This window comes from Lathyrus oleraceus, chromosome 7, assembly GCF_024323335.1.
Source record: "Lathyrus oleraceus cultivar Zhongwan6 chromosome 7, CAAS_Psat_ZW6_1.0, whole genome shotgun sequence".
NCBI lineage: Eukaryota > Viridiplantae > Streptophyta > Magnoliopsida > Fabales > Fabaceae > Lathyrus > Lathyrus oleraceus.
The window spans coordinates 145,113,696-145,132,103 of NC_066585.1; the positions used below are offsets into that span (position 1 = coordinate 145,113,696).

The following is an 18,408-nucleotide window of genomic DNA, read 5'->3' on the forward strand; positions in this document are numbered from 1 at the left end:
ATGGAAAGTAAAGAAGTGGTTGACTTTTGGTCAACAGGGTCGACACTGTTGACCAGACGTTTGACCACTATCATAGACATTCCTAAACCTATTCATCCTCCTTATTTAATTCATCACATCATATTAAAAAATAATGTACCATGTGCACGACATATCCATCAAGCACGCATTTTTCATTTTTGCATAAGCTGTATTGTAAACTATTCAATCTAACCTGTATTTTTTTTTTGATACATTTTCAATTTCTAAGTGATTCACTAATACACTTTCCCCTTCGTGGGTAAATTCCCTAAGCATTCATCGGAATTCATTTCCATACATGCATTTTGAGCTATAATTCCCCTTTTTTTATTCATGGTATTTCAATCCATGTACATAAAATTCAAAAGTCACTAAATATCATTTCTACATTTACATGACTTCACTTCACATCACCTTATGCCATTACAAGCATAATACATAATAGTCATACACAAAAGAATAAAAATAATTCCAACCTCTTCAATGGTCTTCATTCATACTCCATTCTTGACCATGCTTATTCATGCTTCATTATTATGTACCATGTTACAAAGGAAACAATAAAAACAAGTTAGAAATTACATTCATTTTTAAAAATTCAGCACTTATATAACAAAATACAGCATCATGAGCATTTACAAAATACAACATCATGAGCATTTACAAAATACACATGAAAAGTCATTTTAAATTCATGTCATTCATCTCTAAAATTCAACACATGCATATACATTCACATCATATACAAAATCATATACAAAATCATTAAAACAAGTTAAATTCAATAAAAAAATCTGCATGTTATGCAAGTACCATGAATAAAGTCCATGCTATGTATAATTATTATTCCACTTCTATACAACAAGCAAAACCTCATAAATCATGGACATTAAAAGAAAAATTCAGCATGCATGTAATACATTATTTCACCCATGAACATCAATCCAAATGCATCTATAATTCATTCATTCATACCATGTAAATGGCCAAGCATATATTCAAGTGATGTCATGTAAATTCATTCAATTTCCCTCACATTCACTAAAAAAATTCAGAATATGCACATGCATGTAAATTCACATACATCCATGCCTTAACTACCTTAAACTTCCACAAACTAACTTCTAACTACTTTGGGCAATTGCCCAAAGTGTCCAAAACAGCCCCAACTAATTTCTAACCAATTTGCAACCTCTAATCATCCCTCACCTTTTTCTATATAAGCATTCATCATTCACTCACTAAAGGGTTTCTTCTTCTTCTTCACTTTTTGATTCCACTCATTTTTCACTTTCTCTCAAGTATTCACTCTCTATTTTCCATTCTTCAACCTTCCCTCACTAGAGCTCAAATACATGGTTGTTGAAGCTTCACATTAAAGCTTCAATAAACTTGAGCATAACCTTCAGTACACTTGACACCATAGTTTTCATGTTTCAAGCATTGAAAAGTGGCAAAAGAATCAACAACAACAAGAAGACAAATGGAAGAAAAGAAGGGGGATGAAGAAGAAATGAAGAAAAACTGAAGAATTGTTTACCGTATTGAATTTGCGCCGCCATTGAAGAACCATCGGAGGGTCTCCGATCAGTAAGTCTAAAACTCTATTTATCAACTTGAAACTACAAAAAAATCCATTCAAAAAACCATTACCAAACTTGACAACAGATTCATAATCCAAAAATAGTGAGAAGGGAGAATCCGTAATGGAACAGAAACAAGACAAAAAGAGAAAAAATTGATTCAAGATTTTTTCGGAACACTTGGTGTGCAGTTGCAAAATGTCAGAAATGTTGACCAATTCACACTGGAAAACAGAACTTTGAATCCGAACAACAATTATGAGTCGAAAACAGAATTGAAAGCATAATGTTGAACAGAAAAAACCACAAGCATCGAATCCGTAAAACCGAATCACAACGAAAACCTGAACCACAAATGAAATAATCCATCACCGACTCCCGAAAATGACCGAAACCTAGCAACCTATTCATTCTTCTGTGATTCTAAAATGGGGATGAAGAAAATGTAAAGCATCTCGAAGACAATTCCGTTGCCAATGCAAACCTAGGTATTAAATGCGGCAAGAGCTTTGCTAACAATCCCGGTAGGAGTTAAGCACAAATATGTTGGATCCCTTGTTTTTTTGGCTGCAATGAAAATTATGCTGGATATTGTTCTAGGAGTTACAACGTGTGAAGGAGAATATACAGATCACTTAATGAAGCGGCTTGAAATTCAAAATCTTGTTTAGACCCGTGCAGCATGCGGCCATGTGATAGCTCAGTGTCGGTTGGAAGGTATTTTGTGGGACTGATGGCAATGTTTGAAATTTTCTTTTGGTGAGCAACTTTTCTTTTTAGTTACTGATAGTCAATATATATTAGCTACTTAGTCTAATATTTATTCGCACTTAGTTTAGACATATGTACATTAATTCACTTAGTTTAGAAAATATATGCATTAGTTATCTAGTTAAAAATATACATTAAAATGTATAACTCGTATTAGGGTAGATTATTAGACTTTAGTTAAATTTAGGCTTATTAGATTTTCCTTTAATTTGATTAATGAAAAATTGGAGATTAGGATTCATGCATATTAATCTTAATTTTTGATGACCTTAGCTTTTTAATTAAAGAATACCATGTGATTAATATATCTTGACATATTCCCTTGTGACTTAGAATTTTAATCAAACCATGACTAACCTAATACATGTTCCTTTAGGATAGTTTCTAACAAGTTCTAACCATTAAATTATGATTAATCTTAATTTCCAATCAGATCAAACCCTTTGATTCAAATTGATCAAAAGCAATTTTGATCAATTAAATCCTTTGATATTGTATAATCCCACAGTCTAATTGGAGTGATCAAAAGACCCTTGGTCACTTAATAAGACTTTTTTTGTAAGTTGTGGAGCTCGAAGCCTCAAGTCAGATTCTCGATCAAGCCATCCTCAGTCATACCAAGCAGTGGATAATACAAAGCACATCGAAGGTGGCATCTTCAAGAGCTTGTTAAGTCAAAGTTAGAATTGTGTGGCATGAGCCTTAAGTAATGGAGAAGGAATGAGACTAGAGAATTCCTACCCCCGTTCTGAATATCTTTGGGTATGGGACGAATGACCCAGTGCTCATCGTATTCACCCATATTCATAGACTTTAGCACAATTCAAACCATACGATTGTCAAGTCTTTCTCCTTACAAAGTAATGCAACAAGCAAAGGATTACATCAACAACTTATCAATCATGATTCAAGTTGTACGGTACGATCCTTAAGCAATAGAGAAGGAATGAGACTGGAGAACTCCTACCCCCATTCTGAATATCTTTGGGTATGGGACGAATGATCTAGTGCTCATTGTATTCACCTCTATTCATAGACTTTAGTGCAATTCGAATCAAACGATTGATAAGGTCATCATCATTATAAGAAATAACAACAAAGACTCTTCTCCAGCAACTTGAAAGTTAGGATGAGAATTACAAACCACGAGCCTTAAGTAGTTAAGAAGAGATGAGACTGAAGTTTTCCTACACTCATTTTGGATATCTTTGGGTGCGGGACGTTTGACCCGTTGCTCATCGTATCCACCTTTACTCATAGACTTTAGTGTGGTTCTTACAAAATAAATATCAAGTCTATTCCATTCTTCATTCAATCTATCATCTCCTCTTGCCTCCTTAATCATCTTGCTTTCATCCCTAATGGGCTGAACTACGAAAGCTCTGATTTCCTTATTGCACTATAAGGATACGTAGGCAGGAGAACCCAATTTCTTCGCGAGCTACCCTATTTATTAATCAATCATTCTCCATTCATTCAATCAATATCATACTTTTGAGATCAAATATACTTCTCCTTGGACTCCTTGTACATCCTTTTAGGACGATTTAGCGGCAATCCACCTTATCAATCGAGAGTTATTTGGAGTTCCTCCAAACATTTAATTCAGTATTTTTGGGTTTAGACACCACCTTGCTCTTCGATTCAGAGTCTATCTCTTTCTTGGATCCAAGACAATTCTCTTTTGATCTCGAACTGTTTGTTCCCCATCCAGTGGTATATTGTTCCTTGTACACAACAATACTTTCTCTTGGGCCCCGCCTATACCCTTTAAGGACGATATAACGGCAGTCCATCTTGTGAATCAAGAGTTGTTTGGTTGGCATCCAGAAACTAAATTTAGTCTTTGTTTTTGGCTTTACCCTATAGCGGCAGCCATGCTAGCCCACGTACTGGTAAATGTCTGTTTACTCTTTGATTCCAAGTCCCATACATTTGTGGGTTCTCTTGATACCATTCTGTTGGTACAAGTTACACTTTTTATCACTTATATCTCTCTCTATTCTCGTGGTTCTACGAACTACGATTGCTTTGACTTTCTCATTGCACAATGAGAATACGTAGGCACGAGGATGCGAATCCTTGGCGAGCATACTCCTAATTTTTCCTTCTGCCTTAGGGAATCATTCATATCTTTCACTATCCATTACCTACAATCGATCATAAATCATTCACTCAGTGACATATCATTCCTTTGACATCAAAACACAACTTTCTTTGGAATTCCATATACACCCTTTTAGGACGCCTAGCGAAAAGTCCGCATTTCTACCTAGAGTTGTTTGGCTCGTAACCAAATATTTAATTTATTCTTTTTTTTCTTCTAAATATCAGATAGTGGCAACCATGTTGTTCCATATGTCGTTTAACGTCATTTCCCTCTATGGTACAAATCTCATTTCTCCTATGGATTCCAATACACCGTCAACTTCAGTTTCAAACTACACTTATTCAGTCACTTGTCACCAACTATTCAATTCTGTGACTTTGTTCACTTCATTCTGTTCATCTCCATGATGCACTCCTATTCTACCTTCATTCACTCCATGTGATATATTAGTTATCTTTGAGCCAAATACACTACCTCTTTGTTCTCCTTCTTGTGCCCCCTTGTGAACCAAGAGATCTTTGGGTCATACCCCCAAACACTTATTTCTTCGTATTTTTGGCATTACCTTATAGCGGAAGCCATGCTAGCCCACATACTGGTAAAAGCCACCTTACTCTTGGGTTCATATTTCACCCTTTTTTGGAGTTCAAACAACATTACCCTTTGGTTCAGACCATACTTTTATCACACTTCTTTTCACCTCCTACCACTAGTTCTTTGAACTACGGAGCTCTGAATTCCTCATTACACTATGAGGATACGTAGACATGAGGGCCTCAATCCTCACCGAGCATTCTATCTATTTTCTTTCCTTTTACCATTCTTTTGTGAGTAATATTTAGATATAACACATATTCGAGCGAAAACAATAAAAACGGTTCCCATGGAGTACCATGGATGTTTGGGGTGATAATACCTTCCCCTTGCATACCCGACCTCCTTACCTAGCATATCTCTTTCCCCCCGGGTTTTATCGATGTTTTCCCTTTCCTTCAAGAATAAATAAAGTTCGATGACGACTCTGTTGTATGTTCGAGTGTGTGATACGTTCGGGTATATTTCCGCTAGCTTCAGTTTCTTTGGAGGTTTTTCTTGAAGTGGTCATTTTTTTGTTAAATGTCTGAAGAGAGAAAATCTGGGTTTTTTAGGTTGTTTTGAAGAAGATGAAGAGCTGGAGGATTTGAGAGTTTCAGAAAGTGTAAAAGAGTGGAGGTAATGAGGAATGCGCTTTTTATAGGGGTTTATGGGAGAAAAAACGGCTCAAATCAGCATTAATGGTTGACAAACAAGTGGGACACATGTCTCTCCAGGATTTCATAGTGGGACGGTGGTAATTAAGGCCTAAATCCCATGATCTCATAGGGTCTAGGAAACCTGATGATTAAAAAGATTCATGCATGGGTTGAAAAGACATGTTGGAAAAGGGTAATGATGATTCTGACGTTATATGCCAGGTGGGAAAAGATGGATAGTTTTTGCAATGTTGGAGCATTAATGGCATCAAAGCTATGCAAGGATTGTTCAAAGGCGTGGAACCATAGTCTCAAAAAATGCCTTTATCTTCGAGGTGTCGAAAGTGACATTTTTGGGGGGCGATTTGTTAGCTCCAATTTCGACGCCTAATATGGATTAAGGGAAGTAAATAAGTAAATAAGTTCCTGTGAAGAAATTGAATATTTCGACAACATTATATAGTTTGGAATTCTAGTCGAAAATACCTTGATACAAGGGTAAAGGTGTTTTGTGGACTTAGAAATATTTCCAAGACTAGGGAAAGAAGCATCATTAACGACAGTTCGACAAAGGATTTGAATTCAAATAAGGGAGGGAATTCTTTGTTCTTATCTAAACTTCTGGGCATACGTGGGGCATGATGGGCAGTCGTGCATATGCAGAGTGCCACTTGTCTCAATCTGGTGAATAGATCGTTAGAAGCGGTTATTTCGATTAGTATAAATAGGGAGTCTTAGTGTTGGGATAAGGGGTGTTCAAAATTGTACAAATTCATCAAATTACCCATAGTATTCGTGTGTAGAGAAAGTGTAAATTGAGAAAATGTATGTTTGTTGTGGCACCATGTTTTTATTCAAAGCAATTTAATCAATCTTTTCTTTTCTTTTCATAAATTTATCTTCTTCGCCATTTATTGTCTAGTACTTTCCTTGCTTTCCTTACGTTGTATTTCCTTTATATTCTTTAACAAGTCATTTAAGTATGAACCTTGTCGAAGTGTTTATCACTCATCAGACTTCACCCTAAAAATAATTAGCACATGTCCTAGGATCAATCTGGTCGATCTTTTAAGTAACCAAAATATTTTAATTTGGAAGATCAGCGGTTGTTTACTAATTTTCACGGTAAAAAAGAGGTTGATCACATCGGAGTCCACTTCTTGGCTTCTAAAGCTTCAGAGTCTGAGTTACGAAAGGCTGACTATCTTTAGAGTTGGCTTCTTCAAAGTCTGGATCTCCATCAGAGGCAAATTTAAGAAGTGATCTTTAGGGCCAGATTCTGATGATCATATTCAAATTCCTCAAGCATTTCTTCTTCTGTTCTTAGTGATTATATTTCTGCAAACTTGAACAAATTTTAGAATACCCAATTGTTCTTTAAATACTTTGTTATCATCATAACCCAAGAGATATGGTATTAACCAATTTTGTTCCAACATCTTAAATGCACAAATCAAAATTACGAAGCATTGTCTTATTTTAAGACCAAATCTTATTCAAAACTATCATTGCCTTCCAATTTCAAAATTGGTTAGAGTACACCCTTACTTGATTACATGATTAAAACAATGTGTGTCTTCTCCTCTTTCTTTTAGATATTGATATTGTTAGGATTATAGAATTTGGACACGCCTCACACTTGATTTTGGATTGTAGAAAATGGACATGCTCCCAGGCATGCCTTCAAATTTCATGTTTTTGTTATCTTCTTGTCAAATTGCTCTATTATTCCGTCATCTTTTTTATTAGTAACAGAAATAACAACATTTGGAGGTTTTGTACCATATGAAACAAAAACATCGTCTCTGCTAAACAGGAGCATGCGTTTAAGATACAAGATGATTGTGTTGGAATAATTTGAGGTACAACCTCATCCTAAGGTCTAGAAGCATGAGGTTGAGTAGTTCGAGGAGTATGTGTGTGTGTGTGTGTGTTGAGGGGTTAGTTCTTGATATGTAATGTATATTTTTTATAGTTGCTTTGTTTCACTTGGATTTGGTTATATTTTGTGTAGAATATTATTATGTATTCATCTTTATATGTTACAATATAATTTTATTTTTTATTTTTTTCTTCAATTTGTACTCTTTTGAAGTTTTTTCAATCATTATTTATGTTTATTTAATATGTGTTTTTATCAAATAAATAAAATTATATATTGTAACAAACAATTTCAAGTTCTATAATCTCGATCCTTGAAAAGGATTTTTATGGCAGCCTGAGTTTTAGAATTCGTACGCATAAAGTGGGGGCTTTTGGCATGTGTGCAGAATTAGTAATCTGAAACATATCATTGAATTCACTTTGTGTGGTATAGATTTCATCAACACTTTAGGTGTACTAGAATGCACATAAACTTGTATAAAATTATGTATTTGATTCATTTATAGTTCACATCAGAAAAATATTTACTATTCTTGTCCATACTCATCTAGAATGAGCTCTAACCTAGTTGTAGTTTACTGTAGCAAGGACATTCTTCCCCATTTTCTCAGGCCCAACTTTGGTGTTACACATCTGATTTTAAGCACCAATTAGACCAAATAAATCTTTTGGCTCAAAAGTTGTATAAGAAATAACAACTCTACTCATTGCAAATGGTAGAGAACAAATTTATAGTGGATAAATTTATACATTTTCACAAGAAATTTATGATTTGGAGAATATTGAGGTGAAGATTGATGGTGAGGACACTACTCTACTCTTGTTAAGCTCATTACCCAGATCATGCATTAATTAAATTGTTTATTGTGTTTCTTATGCTACTCTTTTCTTTCATCTCAAATTTGATGTTCTATGGGTTGTTTATATGCTTATTTGTTTTCCACTGCTTTTTTATTATGTCAGACATGGAGAAGTATACTCTTAGGGGAAGTAGAATATACTTTATTTACTTATAAATGGGAGTTAAAAATCTCCAATCTTTCTCGTATTAAGTTATATTTTTACCACATTCCTAAGAGATGTGTTGTCATAATAAAAAATGAATAGAATCTTGTTCTATGTAATGTACATGTAATCGTGGTTTTGATGATTATAAAGGAAAAAATAAAAATTGTCATAAGAATCACCAAGTAAGAAAAAGTATTGAATTAAATCAAAAAGAGAGAAGGTTATGATGCTTGGTGTAAGAGAATTAAATGCCAAGAACAACATCAAAGTGTTAAAACAAGTTTTGGTTCTGCATCTATACCTTGAGTTTTGATGATAATAATATTGTATTTGTGTGAGAATAATTTTGGTACCCTAATGATTTGCTAATTTGTAGCTTTAACAACCAATCCTGATTCTGAGTTTATGAGGTGTAACATCCTCAGTTTCTGAACATTGTGTTATGAATTCCGCTTTTGCGCTAATCATGAGAAGTTATGAAAGACGCCAAGTTGTTGCTGCAATGCTCTTTCTGCTTTTGTACTGATTCACTCCTGAGAAGTTTCAGAAAGAAGTTGTGTTGTTGCTGCAATGTTCTTCCCACTTTTTACTTCTGGATGTGAGTCTGATTGTCAAGCTTCTGAAGAATGCCAAGCTTCTAAAGTTTTGTAACTTAAGATTCTGAAGATCTCAAGCCAGACTTTGAGGTTATCAAGGTTCTGAATGAAGAGTCTGAAGATACTGAAGATTCTGAAGATGTTAAGCGAGACTACTAACACTGTCAATGTTCTGACTAAAGATTCTGAAGTTTTTGAATCCAGTTGTGTGTTTCTTCTTTTCATGCTTCATCAATTGTTTCTTAGAAGTCAGTGAATTTGAAGATAAGATCAAGTGGATATGTGATCAAATATTACATAATACAAATCAAATAGTCCTTCCACTCCTTATTTCGTGGCCGAAGGACATTATTATACATCATACTTGTCACTCAAATCGTGGGTGAAGGACTGTACGATGCATCATTGATGTCACCAATCCAAAAGTGAAAAGTCGCTCTATTGATATCCCCATTTTCCCTCCAACAGTCTCTTTTCTTATGTTGTATAAGTGGGACTTTGAGACTTGAAGAAAATGCAAGCTCAACAACAATTTGACAAGTCTGTTTCTTCGTGAAAAGATATCAACTTTGTGCATAGTTTTTCTTTAAGTGTTTGTATTTCATTTGTGTAAAATTTGCTTGTGTAGAAGCAACTTGTAACACACAAAATCTTATTCAAACTGTTTGTTTGTATTTCCTTGAGGAGACTAGGTTTTAGTTGGATCCTTGAGAAGACAAAGAAAGTTTTTCTTTGTGATTTTCCTTAAGGAGACTAGGTTTTAGTCGGATCCTTGAGAAGACAAAGAAAGTTGTTCTTTGTGATTTTCCTGGAGGAGACTAGGTTTTAATCGGATCCTTGAGAAGACAAAAAAAGTTGTTCTTTGTGAGTTTCCTTAAAGAGACTAGGGTATAGTCGGATCCTGGAGAAGACAAAGAAGGTTATTCTTTGTGACTTTTGTAATAAGTTGATTAAGTCCTTGTGTATAAGGCAAAATCACCTTGGCGGATGGACTGGAGTAGCTTTGAGTTCTAAGGGAACCAGGATAAAAATACATGTGCTTTTTATCTCTTTGTTCTTAGTATTGTGTGGTGTTTTTTTGAGTTGGTAAAAAACTTTTGTTTTTAAAACCAATTCACCCCTCCCCACCACCCCCATTTCTTGTGTTTTTCACACCTTCACAAAGAATTTGAAGTATTTTTCAAGCTAGCAAGTGATCTTGCGCTTTAGTTACTTTTTATCTTTTTAGGGTCATTATTTTGTAACATTAATTCTTAGTAGCTTTCAAAGTAATGAGGTGATGCTAACACACACTTAAATCTTAAACTTTGCATGTTTAAAAATATTCATAAAAAATATTCTTGGCCAAAGACTAATCAAATAAGAAGCTTATTTAATCAATTAAGAAACAAATTTTCTCTCTTAATAAATTAAGATACTTGTCTAATGGATTATGGAGCGAACTCGCATTATACTCAATTAAAAACCCTTTTAATCAATTAGGTTTCAAAATTTAAAAGTTTTTTCCTAATTTTCTAAGCCATAATCGAATAAATCCGCATTTAATCTATTATGATACGGTCCCAACCCAAAAAATTCTTTTCTTAACTAATTTTTTTACTATATAAGGAGGACTCGTGTTCACTTCAAAACACATGAAAAGCGAGATATTATCCTTATTCGTAACACACCGTCTTCTTAGAGACTTCTTATACACATAAATGTTTTAGTGTTAAGAGATCAAAATATTTTATTAGAGTTATGGTTGTGTAATTGTTGTTGAAATCTATTTTAGTTGTAATTTTAAATCAATAGTCTTATTATCTTGTAAATATGAAATAACTATAATGGTTATAATTTTAACCTAGGTAAAAACTTATGTAACAGGTTGTTGGTTGATTCTATAATAAAAATTCAAGTTGTTAGTGGAACTCTCGATGAGAAATCTTTGAGAGTTGTGGTAGGTCGTGTATTTTAACGACAAACTAGTATAAACTCTTGTGTATTCTTTCGTTTTCCTCATCTCTTTAATTTTCAGTTATATATTTTTTCTTATTTAATTTTTTGTTTCATCTCTTTTCTTAAATTCAATCAAGTTAAATCAAGCGTTTACATAAAAGTTAAAAAAAAACATTTTTTATCAATACTCACTCTTCCTCATCTTGTATTTGAAATCACTTGGTCACATCTTTGTCTCAACCACCGTACATAAGAAGAGTTACCTAATATCCTAGTGGAAAAAATGATTAGTTTGTCTCATCAATGATCTTCTTTGTATTTAATTGATATTTTAAATTATTCACAACTTATTGTTTTTTACATAATCCTTCCTAATATCAGGAGGTAAAACTCACAAAGATCTATATGATCCTAAAAAAGACAAACCTAACATATTCTTTACATAATCCTTCCTAATATCAGGAGGTAAAATATCAAATAAAAGTGAAGGAGGTAGATGCGTGACCTATATGAGCAAAAATATTTGCACAACTATTTCTTTCTTTGTATATGTGCAAAGTGATAAATTCAAATTGGAGATGATATTGATGCATCTATCCCTTATGTGTCTGAGTTTCCAGCGGACATATGTCAAATCAAGCAAGGAGAAAGCTTTGACAACAATGAGGGAGTCAGATTCAAACCATAACCTCTTCCAACCTTTATCCTTAGCAATCTCAATCCCTCTGAAAACTCCACAAAACTCTGCCAAGATGGGTTGAGACCAACTTAAAAATTCCATAAATGCCAAAATTAAATAACCCTTATTATCACGAAAGATACTTAAGCCAAAGCAATGAAGAACTTGAAAAAGAAACCCTCAATCTATAGTGTCAAAGGCTTTATTGACAACCACCTTAATAGCCAAATTACCACCAAAAAATTTCCTATCTAATAGGTTGAAATCCATAATATTCCTACCTCTAATAAAACCCTTTACCCTTTTGTTGATTGGAAATGAGAAGGGGAATGAAAGAGGCTAACATGTCTGGTAGAATTTTGGTAATGACTTTAAACTTAAAGTTAGACATAGCTATCGACTTGAATTTGTCCAAATAGTCAGCATCATGAATCTTAGGAATTAGAAAAATAGTGCTAACATTAAAGTTATGCATGATCTATCATTGGTTGAAGAATTAAGAACACCATTATTAACATCCACCTTCATAATGTCCCATTAGGTGTGGTAAAAAATTCCCCCAAAACCATTCAGGCCTGGAGAATTATTTTTGTTAAGGTTGAAGATTCCACATTTAATTTCCTTCATGGAGGGACAAGCAGTAAGAACAGAGTTCATGTGGTCAGTGAGAAGACAAGGGATTATGTTACTAAGATTATCAAAATCTTGCCCTGCAGCTGCATTAGAAAAAAAGTTAGAGAAATAATTAGTAGCATGTTTTGCTATACTCGGGGTATCCAACATGATATTATCCCCATCCTTCAAGTGGGAAATCATGTTTCTAGCACTCTTAATCTTGACCATCTTGTGAAAGTAGGCAATATTCATATCTCCCTCTAGAGGCCATATCACATTTGATTTGTCCCTCCAGAAACACTCCTCAATCTCAATGGCATTTTCTAACTCCAATATGGCTTTCTTTTCATCGGCTTGAAGAGTGTCATAAGATCCCTCTGAGTGAATAATTCTTTGAATCTCATCGAGGTTTTCAATTTTATCTTTTATTTGAGCTTGAAAATTACCAAAGATCTCACTATTCCAGGTCATTAACTTACCTTTGAGAAGCTGAAGCTTTTTGTTGAGAACATACATGAGGCACCCCACAATATTAGAATTCCATCAGGATTAAACCATATTGTGGCAAGAATCATTCAAAGTCCACATTCAATGAAATTTGAATTGTGAAGCAATTTTGTGGTTATTTAAAGTGAACTCAAAAACAACAGGAAAGTGGTCGGATTTGATTCTAGGGAGGGTAAAAACAGTCATTCTGAAACAGTCAGTGAGCCAATTTTAGTGACATAACACCCTGTCTAGTCTTCTTTCAACCAGACCTGCGTCAGTTTTACCATTACTCCAAGTATATAAGGCTTTTGAGCAATTAAGATCTACTAGATTGTGAAGATTAATCTAGTCAGCAAAATTAGAGTAAGTGTTATTATTTAGGATATTCCTTCCTACATGTCCATGGGGTCCCAAAATAGTGTTAAAGTCTCCCAAAAAACACCAACGAGAAGGATGGTTATTCTGAATCAAAGAGAGATCATTCCATAAAAACCTTTTTTTGCCTCTGATTAGTGGAAGCATAAACCACATCAATAGAGAAAATATTTTCATCAAAGATTACACTAAAAGATGCCAATAGGCCAGTGGAGGTAATCAACAGAGGATTCAAAGTTTTAAGACAAAAACACGAAAAGGTTGGGGAGCTTGTTGGGTCTAAAGTTTAGGGCAAATAACTTGTAACCTAAGTTATGGAAAAAAGAATGAGGGAAATTAGTAATAAACATCCAAGGTTCACACAGAAAGCAAAATTCTAACCTCTAAGTAGTACGGAAAGACTTCAGAGCAAGTATAGTTGGGGCATTAGCTAGACCCCTAGCATTCCAATAGAGACATTTTATGAGGAAGTTCTAATAGCACCAACTTTTGATCTGGTTGCATAGGCTGATATGGATTTATGCTTCTTTCTAAGCTTTTTCTTTTGGGAGTTTGACAAGGCTAACATGAAAGTAAGAAAGTCTTCTTTAGTACCTTCACTTCATCATCCTTTTCACCTTCATGATCATCTGAATCTGTCTGGTCATCCATAGCAACCCAAAAATTAGCCAAAAATTCCTTAGTTTTTTGTGATGTTTAAGTCCTCTTGAGAATTAAGAGTCACAGTATTCAAACTTGGCGCCCTTATTTTTTGTGTATGTAACATATCTTAGATTAGGTATTCAATTTCAATTTCAATGTCTGAGAGCATCTTTAAAAAGTTAGACTTCCTAGTAGTGGTGCAGTTTTAAATCTCTTTTGTTATTTGTTAATGCATGACTGGATGATAATTTAAGAAACTATATACACTGATTGTAGATCAAGATTAAATAATTAAATATTTTGTGTTTTTTAGATATTAAGTACATCTAAAGTCTTGTTGAATTAATTTGTGTGGCTTTTTATAAACATCCCATGGATTTAAAATTGTGAACCATCTAGCAATTTCATGTTAATATATTTTTCTTTTGCCTCTTAAAAAAAACGAACTCTGAGGTATCAATTTTGTTTTGAAAAAATTATTAAGAAAAAGTTCGTTCCTTGACTATTGATAAGAGAACTCAATATTGTATTCTAAACAAAATCATACCAACACAATTGTTTAAAGTGTCAAAAAAATTAAGGCATCTATTAGTATCCGAAAAAAGTTATTAAAATGTCCAATATCCAGACTAATTATATGAAAGACTTTTGTGAAAATACTATTGATACATATATTTTATTATGTCATTATTATAAACAAAAACAAAATTAGTTTGTCGGTTAAGAATTTTGTCTAATAAATTTAGATACTAAGTTCAAATCCTGACTTTTGATTCATTCCAAATATATAGAGAAATTTTTACTCAATTAACCCACTTTTCAAAAAAAAAATCAAAATAACTCATTTTTCAGATTAACTCTCAAACTACCCCACTTTTAAGAGGTGACATCAGATGAATTGGCGTATGCTCTCTAAATTAAAGAGGTGATGCCAATTGGATTGGTTTATGCACATGGTGTTGTCGATCCAATTGGCGCCCATGCGTAAAAAATGAGAGGAGGCGCTAATTGGTATGGCGCTTCTATGTATTGCGTAATTTTTTTTTTGTATAAATAGAGGTGTTGTGTGATTCATTTTTCCACATCTCTTTTCATTATATTGCAAACATGGTTCGTCTTCGTCGCCGCTATGGAAAGGTAATTTATTCGAGAGACAAACCTCCGATGGAGATGCTCTTCTCGAGCATCTGTCGTTTCGAGCAACAACAGAGTGAGTTTGTTCGTTGGTTAGACGGAAACATACATGAAGGCGGAAAATTAGAAGTATTGAGAGACTCGATGCCTTGCGTGGATGGGTGTGAGTAAAAAATGATAAGGATGCTAGGGAAGTGATATTTGGACCAAATGATATCAGTTTGATTGTTGTAATCTGCTAGAAATGTTGTGGTTGTCGCGCAAAAAGTCAACTGTTGTATAAATGGCCAATTTTATAGCCTTTGTACATGTATGGACTTTGCATGTGATTGTATGAAATGATATTTGATATTTGATATTTGATATTTGAATGCATTGACTATTTGAAATGAATTGTATGGATATGAAAGATATTGAAATGAATGAACATGATAACATGAATCAATGGACACGAATTTTGAATGAATCAAGACCCAAGGACCAAAATGGACAATGATTAGGACCTATCCAACGATTCATGGACCAAACACCAATGAAAATGGCATGGAATAGACTAAGTGATGAACTTTATGAATACCTAATCATAGATCAATGGACCTGACCATAACTTGGATGAACAATGCCAAGCTTGAAAGAAAAACTCTAGCAAGGCCTAAGATGTACAATGAACTAGGTCATAATCAAAGATTCATGGACCAAACAACAATGAAAATGAAAATGGCATGAATGACATTGGCCAGATGAAATAGGTTAGACATGGACTAGGCATGAGGATATGATCAAATGCAATGCTAGGGATGAATTGAATCAAGTAGAAGTTATGATGCCATGGAAATGGGCTTGAACCAATGAACATAGACAAGCAAAATATGAACATGTAAAGCCATGAAGTGAATGCTAAATAGACCAAAGAAACCTCCATAATAGACCATGAACAAGTGGGCCTTGAATTGATATTGACTAGGCAAGTGAAACATACACAATGGATGATGCAACAACCATATGGCTACCAAACATCACAATAATCATTTCAACCTTTCCTCGACGCATCATTCACACTAATGTCTCCCTTCAATCGTCCTGGTCGCCCTCCAATAACTCAAACAAAGCCCAACTACTCTGGCATGGGTCACGAACTCAGCTATGGCGGTAGCGCTTCATTGTAAGTGGTGATGATGTTCGGGTAGCTACGGGATGTGGTACCGGAGGTCGATTAGGTCATCCCGGTCAACGATATTAGTCTTTATAGTATTCGTATGTAAACGCATTTTAATATTAATATCAATTTGTTCGATTTTGACTTTTATCTAAAATGTACATTGTTTTTCAAAAGAAAATAGACGACACACATAGGTGTCAGACCAATTGACGTCTCCTCTCCTTTTTTACACATGGGCACCAATTTGATTGGCAACACCATGTGCATAAGCCAATCCAATTGACTCCACCTCTTTAATTTAGAGAGCAGGCGTCAATTCATCTAGCATCACCTCTTAAAAATGTGGTAGTTTGGGAATTAATCTGAAAAGTGGGTTAGTTGAGTAAAAATTTCACACATAGAATCTAGATATTACAAGGAGAATCAAATATTACAAAACCTTTATTTTAAAATTATAAATAGAAATGCATTTATAAATCAACTTTTCACTCAAATAATTAAATTTTATCTTCATAGTGTTTTGACCGAATAAGATTTATGTACAATTTGGAGTTTAAATTCGAATCACCTTTGTTTTATTCTGCAAGTGTTTATATGAGTATGTGTTAGACTACTATGTTAGTAAAGAATAAAAAACAAAATAGTTGTATTAATATTTTATTTTATTTCATTATTATCTTTTTTCACTTTTCATTTTTCTTCTTTCTCTTGTTTTTTTTCCCTTTTCTATTTAAATTTTTCTTCCCTCTCGCCATTAAATTCCGTATTTCAAATTTAAGTTATTCATCTTCTAATACAATCCAAATTAATCTTTTTTTTTTCTTTTCCTTTAATACTTTTTCATCTCTCTATTATCATAATTGTTAGGTTTGGGGCTTCCTTCCTGTGTGGAGAAAGATCCAAATATGATTAACTCATTTGTCTCATTTATTTAAGTGGAGATGATAATTTAAGGTTGAGAGAGACAAAGAGAAAATATGGATTCAAAAAAGAGAGAAAAGATGAGAGAAACCTATTCCCGTTTTTCTACAAGCAGTCTCACTAAATCAACGATCTCGGATTCGTTAACTGTCATATCGAACTTTAATTTGAAGGGAAGGTTCACAACACTTGTATCTAACTTTTGACCATTCATAATTTCAAAACAAGGACTTAGCTGAGAGAAAATTACTTCGCACTGAAGCGATAGATTTTGGTAAATTTTCATATTTTTTATTCTTATTTGTAAGCTAGTTTTCTTTGTGATTTGCGGTTGTTAGCACTAGTTTATGAATCACTTTAAGACTCTCTTGTACCCTTAATTAACTATGGTGGAGCTATTTCTTTGGTATGGAAGACTTGTGGTTTTTACTCTAATATTATGGGGTTTTCCACGTTAAAATATCGGTGTTCTTTTATGCCTTTATTTGTTCGATTTGTCGTCTTATATTTGTTATTGATCCTCAAGGTTCCTACAAGTGTGGGAATTATATATCCCATGTATTGGTTTGTTATTGTGTCTTAGTTTTCCATCAGGGTGGTATCATAGCTCTTGTTTAAGGGCTATTTTACTCGTTTGAATGATGAAGTCAAATACAAAGATGAAGATGATATTGTTGAATGCTTCTAATTACCATTTATGGAAGGTCAAGATGAAAGACTTACTCTTTGTGAAGAAATTGCATTATTCAGTTTTTAGTTCCGCAAAGCCAAAATTTTGTGTCTGATGAAGAATGGGAGTTTGAATATCAACAATGTCGCGGTAAGAAAAATACCCGAGCGTAAGGAACTCTCAAAATATAAACAAAACAGATTCGCCACCAAACTTTATTTATTCTCAAAGAGGGGAAGGGAAAATATCGATAAAACCCATAAAAAACAAAAAGAGATGGTCGCTGCAACCAAATTAGGTTCAAGAGTTGGTTATGCAAGGGGGATGTATTAGCACCCCCCACATTCATTGTACTAAATGGGATCTGTCACGGTGAGAATCGAAGATCAAGCTATTGGATTAAGTTGACTCGCAAATCATTTTTATCACCACCGAACTTTTATTTTTCCAAAGGAATGGGAAAATATTTAAAATAAACCCAAAAAACATCCTAAGCAAAGCAAGTAGAGATCAAAGGTACGGGGGTTGATTATGCAAAGGGAATGTATTAACATCCTAAGCATCTGTAGTACTCTACAGGA

At 33.9% G+C, this 18,408-nt stretch overlaps 1 long non-coding RNA gene across 1 annotated transcript in view; it reads right to left on the reverse strand.

Moving 5' to 3' along the window:
- Positions 1–330: 330 nt before the first annotated feature.
- Positions 331–18,408, reverse strand: part of LOC127105084 (uncharacterized) — a 32,135-nt gene continuing 14,057 nt past the window's right edge. Inside the window, exon 3 of the long non-coding RNA XR_007794899.1 lies at positions 331–547. This is a non-coding gene — a long non-coding RNA (uncharacterized LOC127105084). The remainder of the gene's footprint in view (positions 548–18,408) is intronic.